The sequence below is a fragment of the Lepus europaeus genome, chromosome 16, assembly GCF_033115175.1.
Source record: "Lepus europaeus isolate LE1 chromosome 16, mLepTim1.pri, whole genome shotgun sequence".
NCBI classification, from domain to species: domain Eukaryota; kingdom Metazoa; phylum Chordata; class Mammalia; order Lagomorpha; family Leporidae; genus Lepus; species Lepus europaeus.
The window spans coordinates 27,846,037-27,859,653 of NC_084842.1; the positions used below are offsets into that span (position 1 = coordinate 27,846,037).

The 13,617-nt window shown below is 43.0% G+C and overlaps 1 protein-coding gene across 1 annotated transcript in view; it reads right to left on the reverse strand.

The window, feature by feature from the left end:
* Positions 1–13,617, reverse strand: part of WWC2 (WW and C2 domain containing 2) — a 244,760-nt gene that overhangs the window by 167,133 nt on the left and 64,010 nt on the right. The gene's annotated exons all lie outside the window — the stretch shown is intronic.

Below are 13,617 nucleotides of genomic sequence, written 5' to 3' on the forward strand. Positions count from 1 at the left end.
GACAATCATTAACTACAGAGAAAACAAAAGGAAATGCAATCGTAGTACACTAGATTGGTCATCCATGAATAATATTTACATAAGTCATAAAAATGTAAACGTTGACTACTGATTCCTTTACAAGGTGATATAACACACCAAAAGGATGGGGGTGGGGGGAGTGTGTGTACATGGGGCAGGTGCCAGTAAGAGGGCTGAATCCTCATCCACGGTGGCAAGTCAGTTCTCAAAACCTAAAACTGAACAGTCAAGATACAGAAACAAGAAACGGAAAAACACGGAGGTAGACATCTTCAGAAACCATGGAACGTGGAAGCATGGTCGGCTCTGGGGTGACAGCAGCGTGAGTGAAGGGGGGAGCAGGGGACTGCAGTTTTTGCCTTGGGGACCTCTTCTTGCATTTGTTAATCATTTACAGACAAAAGTATAACCTGGATTAAAACTGTTTTAAAATCTCCCATTATGTTTCCAATTTTAATTTCAAAAGTCAAAAAACTTCCTTACTGTTTCTATTTATTGATTTCAGATTTATCCCCCCCCCAACCAAATCTCATATGAATGCTTAAAGTTGCATTTGCTAATATTAGGTAAACTATATTTTTCTAGTACTCTAAAATACATAACATAGAAATAAGAAGACAGAGGCAGGTGGTTAGCCTAGCAAATAAACTACCAAGTGGGACACCCATTTCTGGTATGTGAGTGCCTCGGTTCAAGTCTCAGCTCTGTTCTGATGGCAGTGTCCTGGAAATGTATGCCCTGGAAGGCAGCAGTGTTGGCTCAAAAACTTCAGTTCCTGCCACACATGTGGATTGTGTCGACAGTTATGGGCCTCAAACTAGCCTAGCCCCACTGTTGTGGTCATTAGGGAGTGAACCAAGTGGATAGTAGACCTCTCTCTCTCTCTCTCTCTCAAATGAAAATATGCATAAAATTAATGTAGTCTTTTAAACTAAGTTCTAGTGAATCTTAAAATAAATAGTATACCCTCTCCTTCTAAGAAGCCCTTATTATAGTCAATACTGTTAACATGACAAAAAATAATATAGGAAAAGTCTCTTGCACAGTGTTAAAGCACAACATACATGCTTTTATTTTTACTTTTGAACTCTTGAACTTGCTCCCAAATAGGCTTCAGTCCAATTGGAAAGATAAGGCATGTACAGAAATGCAGTGTGTACTGGGAACCTTGTTCAGTACAGAAGGAAATGATGGCAGCTGATTTGAAAACACTCCCAGAGGTAGGCATTCGGCCTAGCGGCTAGGATGCATACATCCCCTATCAGAGTATCTGGGTTCAATTCCTCCTGCTAATGCAGACCCTAGGAAGTTAATCAGTGGTGGCTCAACTAGTTGGGTCCCTGCCACTTGAGTTCCTGTCTTCCAGCTTCAGCCTGGGCCTGGGCTAGCCCCAGCCATTACAGGTATTTGAGGAGTGAAGCAGCGAAGTATGGGTTCTCACTCTCCCTCTCTGTCTCTTAAATAAAACAAAAATAAATAAATAGATATAGATAGATAGACAGACAGACAGACAAAGGGCCAGGTATTTGGCAAGCAATTATAATGCCACTTGGGATGCTTGCATCCCACATCAGAGTACCTAGGTTTGCTTCCCGACTCTCACTTGCATTTTCAGTGTTGTGCTAATGCACACCCTGAGAGGCAGCATCAATGGCTGTCCCTGTGGGAGACAGGGATTAAGTTCCGGCTGCTGGCTTCAGCCTGCCCTGGCTCTGGCCATTGCTGGCATCTGGGGAGTAAATCAGTAGAAAGAAGATCTCATCTGCCTGTCTCTGTCTCTGGCTGACTCTGTATCTCCCTGCTTTTCAAAGAAATAATTTTTTAATTATTAATTTTTTCAATTAAAATCTTTTTTAAGAAAGAAAAAGCCCCCATATGGTTGCATCTAAATTGGTGGTTGAGACTGTAGGCACTCATCAGTAACTCTTCATTTTAAAAAACAGAACACAAATGAATTTGAGGAAAGTATTCTTTTAAAATGTCATAATACAGTGACCTTTTCTCTACCCTGTTATTTCTTTCATGCTCTTAATAAAGAATATAAAAATCAACACAGTGTGGGGGTTGTGGAACCAAGGGTTAAGCCACCACTTGGCACATCTGTATTCTGATCAGAGTGCCTGGTTCAAGTCCCAGATGTTCCACTTCCAAGCCAGCTCCCTGCTAATGTGCCTGAAAGGCAGCAGATGAGGGCCCAAGTACTTGAGTGCCCACCATCCATGTGGGAGACCCAGATGAAGTTTTCAGCTTCTGGCTCTAGCCTGGCCCAGCCCAAGCTGCTGTGGGCATTTGGGGAGTGAACCTGTGGACGGAGAACTTTCTCCCTCTTTGTTTTGGCCTTTCAATTAAATAAAAATGAATAACTTATTTTTTTCTTTAAATCAACAGAAATACAAATTCATGTCACAAAAATGTCCATCTCAACATCCCGGGCTCCATGGTTTCACCTCAGGACTTCTGACTCTGTATTCATCCCTCTCCAACACCCACAGAGCTCCTCAACTGCTCTCACCCCGGCCCTCCCTCAAACCCTTGGGGCCGTCAGTGCATGGGAGCCCCTGTGACGCTGTCAGGCCATGCTCACGACAGGCTGGCCAATGGTTTGCATCTGTACCCTCTGAGCCCTAGTGATTTAGGCTTTGATGCGGTTAGCTGGGCCTCAATTGAGGCTTTCAGTATCTGCCCTGCGCCCAGTGTTTTAGCATATGCTGGAGCAAGGACAACTCACCACTTCCCAGAGTGGATCATTCTCTGGCCAAAGGCATGCCAACTGTTAATCTAATGGCTTTTTCTTTCTAAGTGAATAAGCACAAGGAGTATTCATGTTCTCAGCATTACTTCTGTTACAGTCTCGTGTTCACTGTGCCCCACAAATCTACTATTTTCTAAGTAACCTGAAAAGCTAATTTTCCAAGGAAAATAAATGTATCCTTTGAATTACATGCTTATTTTGAAGAACCACTTAGTGTTCATGACAAAGTAGTGATTTTATAGCAACTTCTTTGTACTTAGCTAAATTTCTACCTGATTGTTTTATATTAAAGTAAGCAAGAATCAAATTTTCAAAAGTGCTCTTGGAATGAACATTTTGAAATATAATGTTATATGTTTATTTGGTAATTCAATTATTAGCTGAAGAGAGGAAGTGGTAGTGCTTTACTTAGCACTTCTTTAAACCAGAGTTGGAGTATCCAAATCACTTGCTTCCTCTAACATAAATTCTATATAACAAGTTAGCTTTGTACGCAGACACTGACCCCAGGGCTGGTGCTGTGCTGTAGTGGGTAAAGCCTCCAACTGCAGTGCCACCATCCCATATGGGCACCAGTTCGAGTCCCTGCTGCTCCACTTCTGATCCAGCTCTCTGCTATGACCTGGGAAAACAGTAAAAGATGGCCCAAGTCCTTAGGCCCCTGCACCCGCGTGGGAGACCCAGAAGAATCTCCTGACTCCTGGCTTCAGATCGGCTCAGTTCCAGCCATTACAGCCATTTGGGGAGTCAACCAGTGGATGGAAGATCTCTCTCTCTACCTCTGCCTCTCTGTAACTCTGCCTTTCAAATAAATAAATAAATCTTTTTTTAAAAAAAGATATTGATCCCCACTGTCTGGGTATACTGTGGTAATTCCAAATCTATATTTTATCAGGTCTCTCTGATGGTCATTCAAAAATATGATGATAAATAAACCTAAATCAGGGTGGGATTTGGCTCAGCGGTTGAGATGCTGCTTAGAAGGTCCACATTCCTTATCAGAGTGCTTGGGGCCACGTCCCAGCTCCACTTCCAATTCCTGCTCTCTGCTAGCATGCATCCTACGAGGCAGGAGGTGATGGCTCAACTACTGGGTCCCTGCCACTGATATGGAAGACCCAGATTCAGTTCTAGGCTCCTGACTTCAACTGGCCCCAGGCTACTGAAGGCATCTGAAGAGTGAACCAATAATAAAAGACATGTCTCTGTCCCTCTCTCTGTTTCTGCCTTTCAAATAAAAATGAAAATACATTAAAAAGAAACATCAATAAAAGCATAAAAACTGTATAAACCATAATTGTCAGTCCTTCCTTAAACCTTAACAGCTCTATAGCAATAAACATAATTTTAATGAGCACCAACAATGACTACGTATATCTAAAGTAAAATAAAGTTCTCATATGCCAAGGATTTATAATTTTATACAATTGATCAATTTTGTTAATTTTACTATTTCCTAATGCTTTAAAATATTTATATATAGTGGCCGACGCCATGGCGCAGTAAGTTAATCCTCCACCTGAGGCGCCAGCATCCCATATGGGTGCCAGTTCTAGTCCCAGCTGCTCCTCTTCCAGTCCAGCTCTCTGCTGTGGCCTGGGAAGGCAGTAGATGATGGCCCAAGTGCTTGGGCCCCTGAACCCGCGTGGGAGACCCGGAAGAAGCTCCTGGCTCCTGGCTTTGGATCGGCGCAGTTCTGGCTGTTGCAGCCATTTGGGGAGTGAACCAGAGGAAGGAAGACCTTTCTCTCTGACTCTCTCTCACTGTCTGTAACTCTACCGCTCAAATAAATAAATAAAATCTTTAAAAAATATATTTATATATAGACTTCAAGGTACTTTACCATAAAATATTTCATATCTAAAGACAGTTGTTAAAAACTCTTGTATTTTTACATATGCCATAATTGGAAACCTTACTTACAGAATGTATGAGAATGGCATCTATCGCCCTGGTTTGTTGATTTTATCCATCATGATTTCTACCACAGCCAGCACGCTTCTGACACTGAATGGCACACTGGGAGGAAGGGCTTTTTAACAGTCTTCCTTCTTCATGTTTTCATTGTTCAGAGAATTTCCAGGCACTAGACATTTTAAAACATAAGCTTTGACATCTTTACTTTACTACGACTAAGCCAAAACACAGACGCTGCTGTAACCCGGCCAAAAGTAAATCAGAGGGCCCCCAAAGCACAGCTCTATGGTGAAGATAACAGAAATCAGAGGACGGACGTTCTAACCCCATCTCTGCCAGGAGAGTATGACTCTGAACAATCTGTCAGTTTTCTTTATCTACAAAGCAACAGATTTGATTCAAAGATCCAAAGTCAATTCATGCTCTGAAGTTTAATCATTTTTAGGTTCTATAAACTATACAGAAACCTAAATGATCCTTCATTAACAATAGGTCACAACAATTTTGTAAAATTTTTTTTAAAAATCTATTTATTGGGGCTGGTGCTTCCTTTAACATAAATTCTAATATAACAAGTTAGGTTTGTATGCATAAAGATATTGATTTACACTGCTTTGGTATACCATAGTAATTCCAAAACTATAGTTTACAAGGTCTCTCTAATGGCTACTCAAAAATATAATGATAAATAAATTTATGTGGCATGTCAGGTTGGGGCACCATCATCTCATACGGGGGCTGGTTTAAGTCCCAGATGCTCCACTTCCCACCCAGCTCTCTGCTAATGCTCATAGGAAAGCAGCGGAAGATGCCCAAGTCCCTGGGGCCCTGGCACCCACATGGGAGACGCGGAGGAAGCTCCTGACTCCTGGCTTCAGCCTGGCACAGCCCAGGGAGTGAACCAGTGGATGGAAGACTTCTCTCTCTCTGCCTCTGCCTTTCCCTGGCCTCTTCCCCTCTGTAACTCTTTCAAAAAAAAAAAAAAAAACTTTTCTAAAAAAAGATTTATTTACTAATTTGAAAGGCACAGTGACAGGCAGAGAGTAAGAGACAGAGAAAGGGAGCTCTTCCATCGGCTGGTTCACTCCCCAAATGCCTTCAACAGCTGGGGCTGGACCAAGCTGAAGCCTGGAGCCAGGAACCTCATCTGGTTTTCCCAAGTGTGTGGCAGGTACCCAAGTACTTGGACAATCATTATTGCTTTCTCAGGTGCATTAGCAGGAAGCCAGATAGGAAGCAGAGCAACCAGGATTCAAAGTGGCATCAAGTATGGGTTGTTGTATCACCAGCAGTGGCTTAACCCTCTGGCCCCTACAATTTTGTTTTAAACATTTGTGTTCCAAAGGAGCCCTTCAGTGTGTATGGCAAGAAATATAGGATGGATGTTTTTAAATAAATAAGGGAGAAGAAGGAGGGGAGGAAAGAGAGAGAAAGAGAGAATATGTTCCCCTATCTGTTGATTTACTTCCCAAATGTCTGCAAAGGTTGGGGATGGATTGGGCCAGAAAAACCAAGGGATCAAGTACCCCATGTGGGTGGCAAGAACCCAGTTACTTGAGCCATCGCCACTGCTTCCCAGGGTCTGAATGAGTAAGCTGGAGTGAGGAGCCAGTCCCAGCATTTGAATCCTGGTACTCTCATGTGGGACCTGTGCATCTTAACTGGCCTCTACTCTGCCACTCCTCCAGCAAGGCTGACAACCCTCGATAAAGTGTTAAAGTGTTTCAGGATGCTAACTACGTTCTAATTTTCCATTGGAGACAGCTGGGGGATCCAGATCTGTCACCCTTGATCTCTGGATCCTCCAGTGTAAGGAGAATAACACACATCACATACAGTCAACAAATACTGGTTGAATTAACTTGAAAACATCAATGAATAAATGACTTGAGATTAGGATTTTCTATGGCCCCACGGAAGCATGCGTTACACGTGCACTGATTAAACCCTGTTCATTCATTCATTCATGTATTCCAATTCTCCTGAGGAGAGAGAAGGAGCCTCCAGTGCACAAAATACTATAGTTTGCAGACGTGAACAGCACTGGCCAGCGTAAGCTGCTAAGGGATGGAGACATCCCCGAAACCCAGACGTTCTGCCACTAGCTTGGCTCTCTCACAAACACCACAGTGCACTTAGGGCATTTATATAAGGAAAACACCCACAAGTTTACATTCTCACTCCTGAATGCTGAAGGCAACAACAGATGCTTTCTCAAAATGCCTTACCCAGCTTACATTACTTTCCCAAAAACAAGGAAGGGGAAAATAGCTTTGATTAGCGGCCGGCACCACGGCCTACCAGGCTAAGCCTCTGCCTGCAGTGCTGGCATCCCAAACCAGCACCAGTTCATGTCCCGGCTGCTCCTCTTCCGATTCAGCTCTCTGACCGTTGTGGCCAGTTGGGGAGTGAACCAGAGATATTAGACTTTTCTCTCTGTCTCTCCCTCTCTGTCTGTAACTCTGCCTCTCAAATAAATAATCGATAAACCTGGCTATGTATGAGAGTCAGGGGAACATAATTAAGAGGAGAAAAGAGAATTTAGAATACTACAAAATTAGAAGCAGAAAGCTTTAACTTTTAAGTTGCCATTACTAATGCAAAATTCCAGCTTACCAAATTAAATGCAGATACTAAAAGTGTCATAATACCAGTGTAAAACTGTTCATCACAAGCACATAGTGAACTACTGCTTCAAAAATGTATCAAGCTATTTTAGGGACATTACAAATGAGGTACTTTATTATCTGGAATGTCCACCTCGAGAGAAACTCTTTTTTGAAAACAGAAAGTCTTATGAATTAAACAAAAGCAGATTTTTTAAACATAAAATACTTATTTTTTACACAAGTATATTTCATTATACCATTTTCAAATGCCACAATGTAGGACTTGGATGAAAAATTAAATGTTCCACATTGTGTTGGTTTTTACATAAGGTTCCTTCATTACCTATATAGTGTCTACATTCTTTGTAACAGTAATTAAATTGAAGCCTCAAGGGAGTTCATTCGCATTTGTTGTGCATCTCAAGGCATGAGAAGTATGTAGCATTTATATAACAGGAAATATCTAAAAGCATTCTGCTGAATTTCCTTCCCCCACACCCCCTTCCACACCCATTCCTTAAACTGCCTTCAAAAGGCCTGCTGTGTTCTTTAAAAATTAAACACCAGTTACCAACAGAAAGACTGAATCTATTCCTTAGTTTGTTTGGACACCACATCTCCTCTAAAGTTGCATTTAGCCTGGCTTAAATAGCTTCTGAAGCCTAGCACCTGACCCTTAATGCCCAAATATTTTAATGCCATGCAGGTCAAATATGCTTTTCTGTTATTATCAGAGTGGAATTTAGGAGGAAAAGAGGAAAGCTGACCAACTCGGCTTTCCATTCTCCACATACCAACCCTAATCAAGAGGCCCTTCCAAAGTCTGACGTGAATGTGGCTCTCACACTCCTAGCCCCAAGAGGCCCTTTCACCCCTTGCTACACTCGTTCACCCCTACTCCCTGACCTACCCTCACATTAACTTTGCCCCACCAGCGTCTGAATTCCCGTGGGCATTTACTCAGCCAGCAGAAGGCCCTGGGACAAACAAAATGTGAAATTCACAGGCCCAGGAATGTTTACCTGTGGTATATTAGTGGTAAGGATTGCTAGTGCACCACATAAATAAGTCTAACATGTATTAATTATTCATAGCTCTGTGACATTACCTAGTGACAATTATTAGTGCCTTTAGTTTATGGATTGCCCCAAATGTGCCTTTTTGCAGCCTAGTATTGGTCATGAAAACTCATGATAGCAACAAGAATGTGGATCTCACTGTACTGGAGGCTGGCACACTGCCAGCGGCAACCTGCCTGGCCTCTTGAAACTATGTGCCCGTGCTCCCAGAAACCAACTGACACCCGAAGCACCTCAGGTCTGCCTCCACAAATAAGCATCCTTATAACACGTGCGTCAGGCTGGCTTCAACCCCATACGCACATGCAAGGACTACACTGGCACCAAAAGCCAAACTTCACAAGGTTTTTTTCTAACAGTACACACTGGCTTAAGAGTTTCCCAAAAACATTCTTGGCCAGAAGAAGAAAAATATAAGCATCTCTAACTTAGTTCTTAACTTTCTCTGCTTTTGAGACCTAGTTCCCCATCTATTCTTTCTGTGCTCATCAGCTTGGTTTGTTTGTTTGTTTGTTTTGTTTAGTTTTTAAAGTATAAAATCACATAATGCTGAGGACACTGACCTGCATTCAGTCCTAACATTTTCCAGCTACCAGGGTGCTTAAGGTCAGGCGATTTCACTAAATGCAATTAGAACAGAAAGAGAACCTCTTATATGGACATCCTTGATTGCTGCTCCCAGAAATTACTCTGTTCCATTTTCTCATTTCCTCAAAAACTCCAAAAGAACCATTTTGTTCAACTGAGTAAATCCCAACTGACTACAGTAATTCAGGAAGTTGGTTCAATTGTTCATAAGAACACTAATTTCATTTCACCTAAAACTGATACAACCTGGAACACTAAAGGAAGCCATTCCCACTAATCTTGCCACCTTATTGATGATTCAACTCTATCTATAATTATGTTATAAAATCTTAGGGCACCTAGTAGCTAGATCACAAATCACTTTGTTTGGACACCACATCATGACCTAGAAAACACCAACCATCTCTGTACAAAATTAAAAATATCTAAATTAATTTTAATATTTTAGCACCACTGCAATTCAATAAATAATCAAGACAAAGAATAATTCAAAGTAACTTGACAATGACTTATAACTTGGGTCAAGTCAAACAATCAAAAAATAATAATGATCAAGGAAACAGAGCCTAATTTACTCTGGGGTTAAGCCTCACAGATCATGGTAAGTAAGTTAGCTATTCCACACTTTGATTGCTCATGTAACTCAGGCGCCCGAATCACATCGCAACTCTCTTAACCTGACTTTACCAGAATAAAGCTCTCTGCACACTCCCTACCATGGTAAGTTTGCTTACTGGAGGATTTGTTGTTGTGTCCTTACGCCCTGCCACAGCTGTGGGCTCTGCGCCTCACTTCCCAGCTCCCCATGACTGACTGATGTGGTTCTCGCAGCTGAGGCCAGGAGCAGATGGCAGCGTAGGGTGTGGATGGAGAAAGGAGCTCGGAATCACGCCTGGCTCACCTTGAGTACTACGCATCTCCCAAATGCTGGTTTTCAATTCTCTGTGAGGCCACCTGGATGTGTCTTACTGCCTGACTTTATACTATTACCACTTGCTCATACTTTAAAAGAGTTTGCTTCCAGGGCCAGTGCTGTGGCATAGAAGTAAAGCCGCCACCTGCAGTGTTGGCATATCACAAGGGCATGAATCCCAGCTGCTCCACTTCCAATCCAGCTCTCTGCTGTGGCCTGGGAAAGCAGAAGATGGCCCAGTTGCTCAGGCCCCTGCACCTGCATGGGAGACCTGGAAGATGCTCCTGTCTCTTATCTCCTAGCTCCTGGCTCAGCAGGTTGTTGCAGCCATTTGGGGAGTGAACCAGTGGATGGAAGACCTTCTCTCAGTCTATAACTCTGCCTCTCAAATAAATAAATAAAATTAAAAAAAAAAAAGATTCTGCTTCCTCAGTGAATGTATAAAGACTCAAGTCTTAGGAGCAGCTTGGTTCTATCCTCTTTGTGATCAAAAGTTAATCACTGATAGTTAAGACTTTCACTGCTGGGCCCTCAAGTAAAAGGACTCCTTCTGTTGAAGTCATCTCATCTCACCAAGGCACTCCAGAAAAGAATAAAAAGTGAACACAGGAAATGATGATGCTTGTTGGAACACAAAAGAATGAATACATTTGAAAAGGCCTTTAAGACCTCAGGATTGTGGGTGAGAACCTACACATTATGTTCTAGAAACCAAATAGCCACTGAATTAGATGAACAAGACAAGCCAGGAGCAAGAATGATGCTACTAAAGGCGCGGGGGGGGGGGGGGGGGGGCTGAAGTGAAGGGGAAATTTCACTACCGAAATGCACGCTCTCCAGGTGTACCATCAGTCACCCATCTGAACGCCCAGCTAAGAGAACAGACCTTAAGAAGCTGAAATAACTCCTTGTCTCATTGGCTGGATAAATGAAGTTGTGTTGGCTAGAAAAAAAAGCAAGTTTTCACATTTTCACTCAAGTCTCCAAGAGAATTAGGCTGACCTGAAGCATTATCCAACAGAAGTAGCTGTGCTCTAAAAGCTGTACTATTCCTGGGTATGGGAGGTTGAGCTGCCACTTGCAGTGCCGGCATCCCATATGGTTGCCAGTTCGAGTCCCAGCTGCTCCACTTCTGATCCAGCTCCATGCTAATGTGCCTGGGAAAGCAGTGGAGGATGACCCAAGTGCTTGGCCCTTGTACCCATGGGGAAGAGCCAGAAGAAGCTCCTGGCTCCTGGCTTAGGATCCATCCAGCTCTGGCCGTTGTGGTCATTTGGGGAGTGAGCCAGCAGATGGAAGACCGACCTCCCTCTCTCTCTCTCTCTCTCTCTCTCTCTCTCTGGGGCTCTACCTTTCAAATAATTTTTTTTTTTTAAGTTGTATTATTTTGTCTATCTCTGACCAAAAATAAAATTGAAACAAGTCTTAGAATGATGATGTTTTAACTTACAGTCTTTTATTTGTGTACCAAATGACTGGTTGAGATGCTTTTTCATGATGTCTTTTTAACACTCAGGGTTATCAGACTTACAGATTAGTATACGTTTTATTTGAAAGGCAGAAGAAATGGAGACAGACAGAGCTCTCATTTGCTGGTTCACTTCCCAAATGTCTGCAAAGGCCAGAGCTGGGCAGGGGCTAACACTAGCAGCCAGGAACTCAGCCAAGTCTCCCACGTGGGTGACAGGAACCCAACTATTTGATCCATTATTGCTGCCTCCTGGTGAGTATGTGGAAAAAGGGGAACTCTTACACACTGAAGGTAGAAATGTAAATTAGAGCAGCCATGGTCAAAAACAGTATGGAAATTTCTTTAAAAACTAGAAACAGGAGCCGGCATTGTGGCATAGTGTGTAAGCCACTGCCTGCAGCGCCAGAATTCCATATGGGCACTGGTTTGAGTCCCAGCTGCTCCACTTCCAATCCAGCTCCCTGTTAATGTGCCTGGGAAAGCAGCAAAGGATGGCTCAAGTACTTAGGACCCTTGCACACACATGGGAGATCTGGAAGAAGCTCCGGGCTTTGGACTGGACCATCTTTGGCCACTGCAGCCATTGGGGAGCAGGCCAGCAGATGGAAGACCTCTCTCTTTGCTCTGTCCTTCTCTTTGTAGCTATGCCTTTCAAATAAACAAATAAAAATATTAAAAAAAAAAAAAAAAAAAAACTAGAAACAGGCCGGCTCCACGGCTCGCTTGGCTAATCCTCTGCCTTCGGCGCCAGCACCCCGGGTTCTTGTCCTAGTTGGGGCGCCGGATTCTGTCCTGCTTGCTCCTCTTCCAGTCCAGCCTTCTGCTGTGGCCCGGGAAGGCAGTGGAGGATGGCCCAAGTGCTTGGGCCCTGCATCCGCATGAGAGACCAGGAGGAAGCACCTGGCTCCTGGCTTCTGATCAGCGCAGCGCGCCAGCCGTAGCAGCCATTTGGGGGGGTGAACCAACGGAAAAAGGAAGACCTTTCTCTCTGTCTCTCTCTAACTCTGCCTGTCCAAAAAAAAAAAAAAAATTAGAAACAGATTTATTGTAGGATCCAGCAACCTTACTACTGTGTTCAAAAGACTTGGATACAATGCATTACAAGAGATACCTGAACCACCATGTTATAGCAGCACTGTCCACAATAGCTAAAATATGGATCCAACCAAGGTGTCCACCATCAGATAACATATTGATAAAGAAAATGTGGTGTGGGGGCCGGCGCTGCAGTGCAGCAGGTTAATGCCCTGGCCTGAAGCACCAGCATCTCATATGGGCGCCAGTTCTAGGCCCAGCTGCTCCTCTTCTAACCCAGCTCTCTGCTATGGCCTGGGATAGCAGTACAAGATGGCCCAAGTCCGTGGGCCCCTGCACCCACATGGGAGACCCGGAAGAAGCTCCGGGCTTCGGACTGGTGCAAGTCCGGTTGTTGTGGCCATCTGGGGAGTGAACCAGCATATGAAAGACCTATCTCTCTGTCTGGCAGTGGGGAACACACACACAGTTAGCAAACATCAAGTGAGCTTAACAAGAAAATCAAAGACGATCACAGTGCTCTTCACTATTAAGAAGAGGAAACTATATGAGCAGCATGATGATAAATGCATCCAGGTAGTCGAAAATCTAAGACCTAGATCCACTTTAAATAAGATTAAATAGCTTCCTAGACCACATCTGTTAAGATCCTAGGTTCATTTGCATTGCTTACAGCAATCATATGGCATATTACCAGATTAATCCCTGGACGATCGTTGTTAACAGTATTCTTCATTAGTACTTGCCATCTCTCCCCCTCCTCTTCGAAAAACCCATTGCTTTGCCAGGATAGGCGTTTTTATTTTTACATGGAGAGGAAAATGCGTGTACCTAAAGGACTGTGAGAGCCAAGAAGCTCACATACTACTTGTATCTTTTGTACTCAGGGAGGTAAAGCAGAGTTTGAGGGCGGTTTTAGTAAGATCATTTAACTACAGAGCTATAATTTCACAGAGTTCTAAAATTTCCTATAACCTGCTTATGTTTTTTCAAAACTACTCAAAAACAAAAGGATTATTCAGTATAATCACTCTCAGTATTTTATAAAGGCTGCCCCCATTCATATTGAACAATGAAACACAGTGAAATATATTATCATGTGCAAATACATACCTTACCACAGAAAAACATGCTTTACCTTACAGTTCTTACATTTGCCTGATATGCTTTTGTGTTCTTTGTGATGCTTCAACACACAACCTCAAAGAAAGAAATTATAGGAACAATTTTGT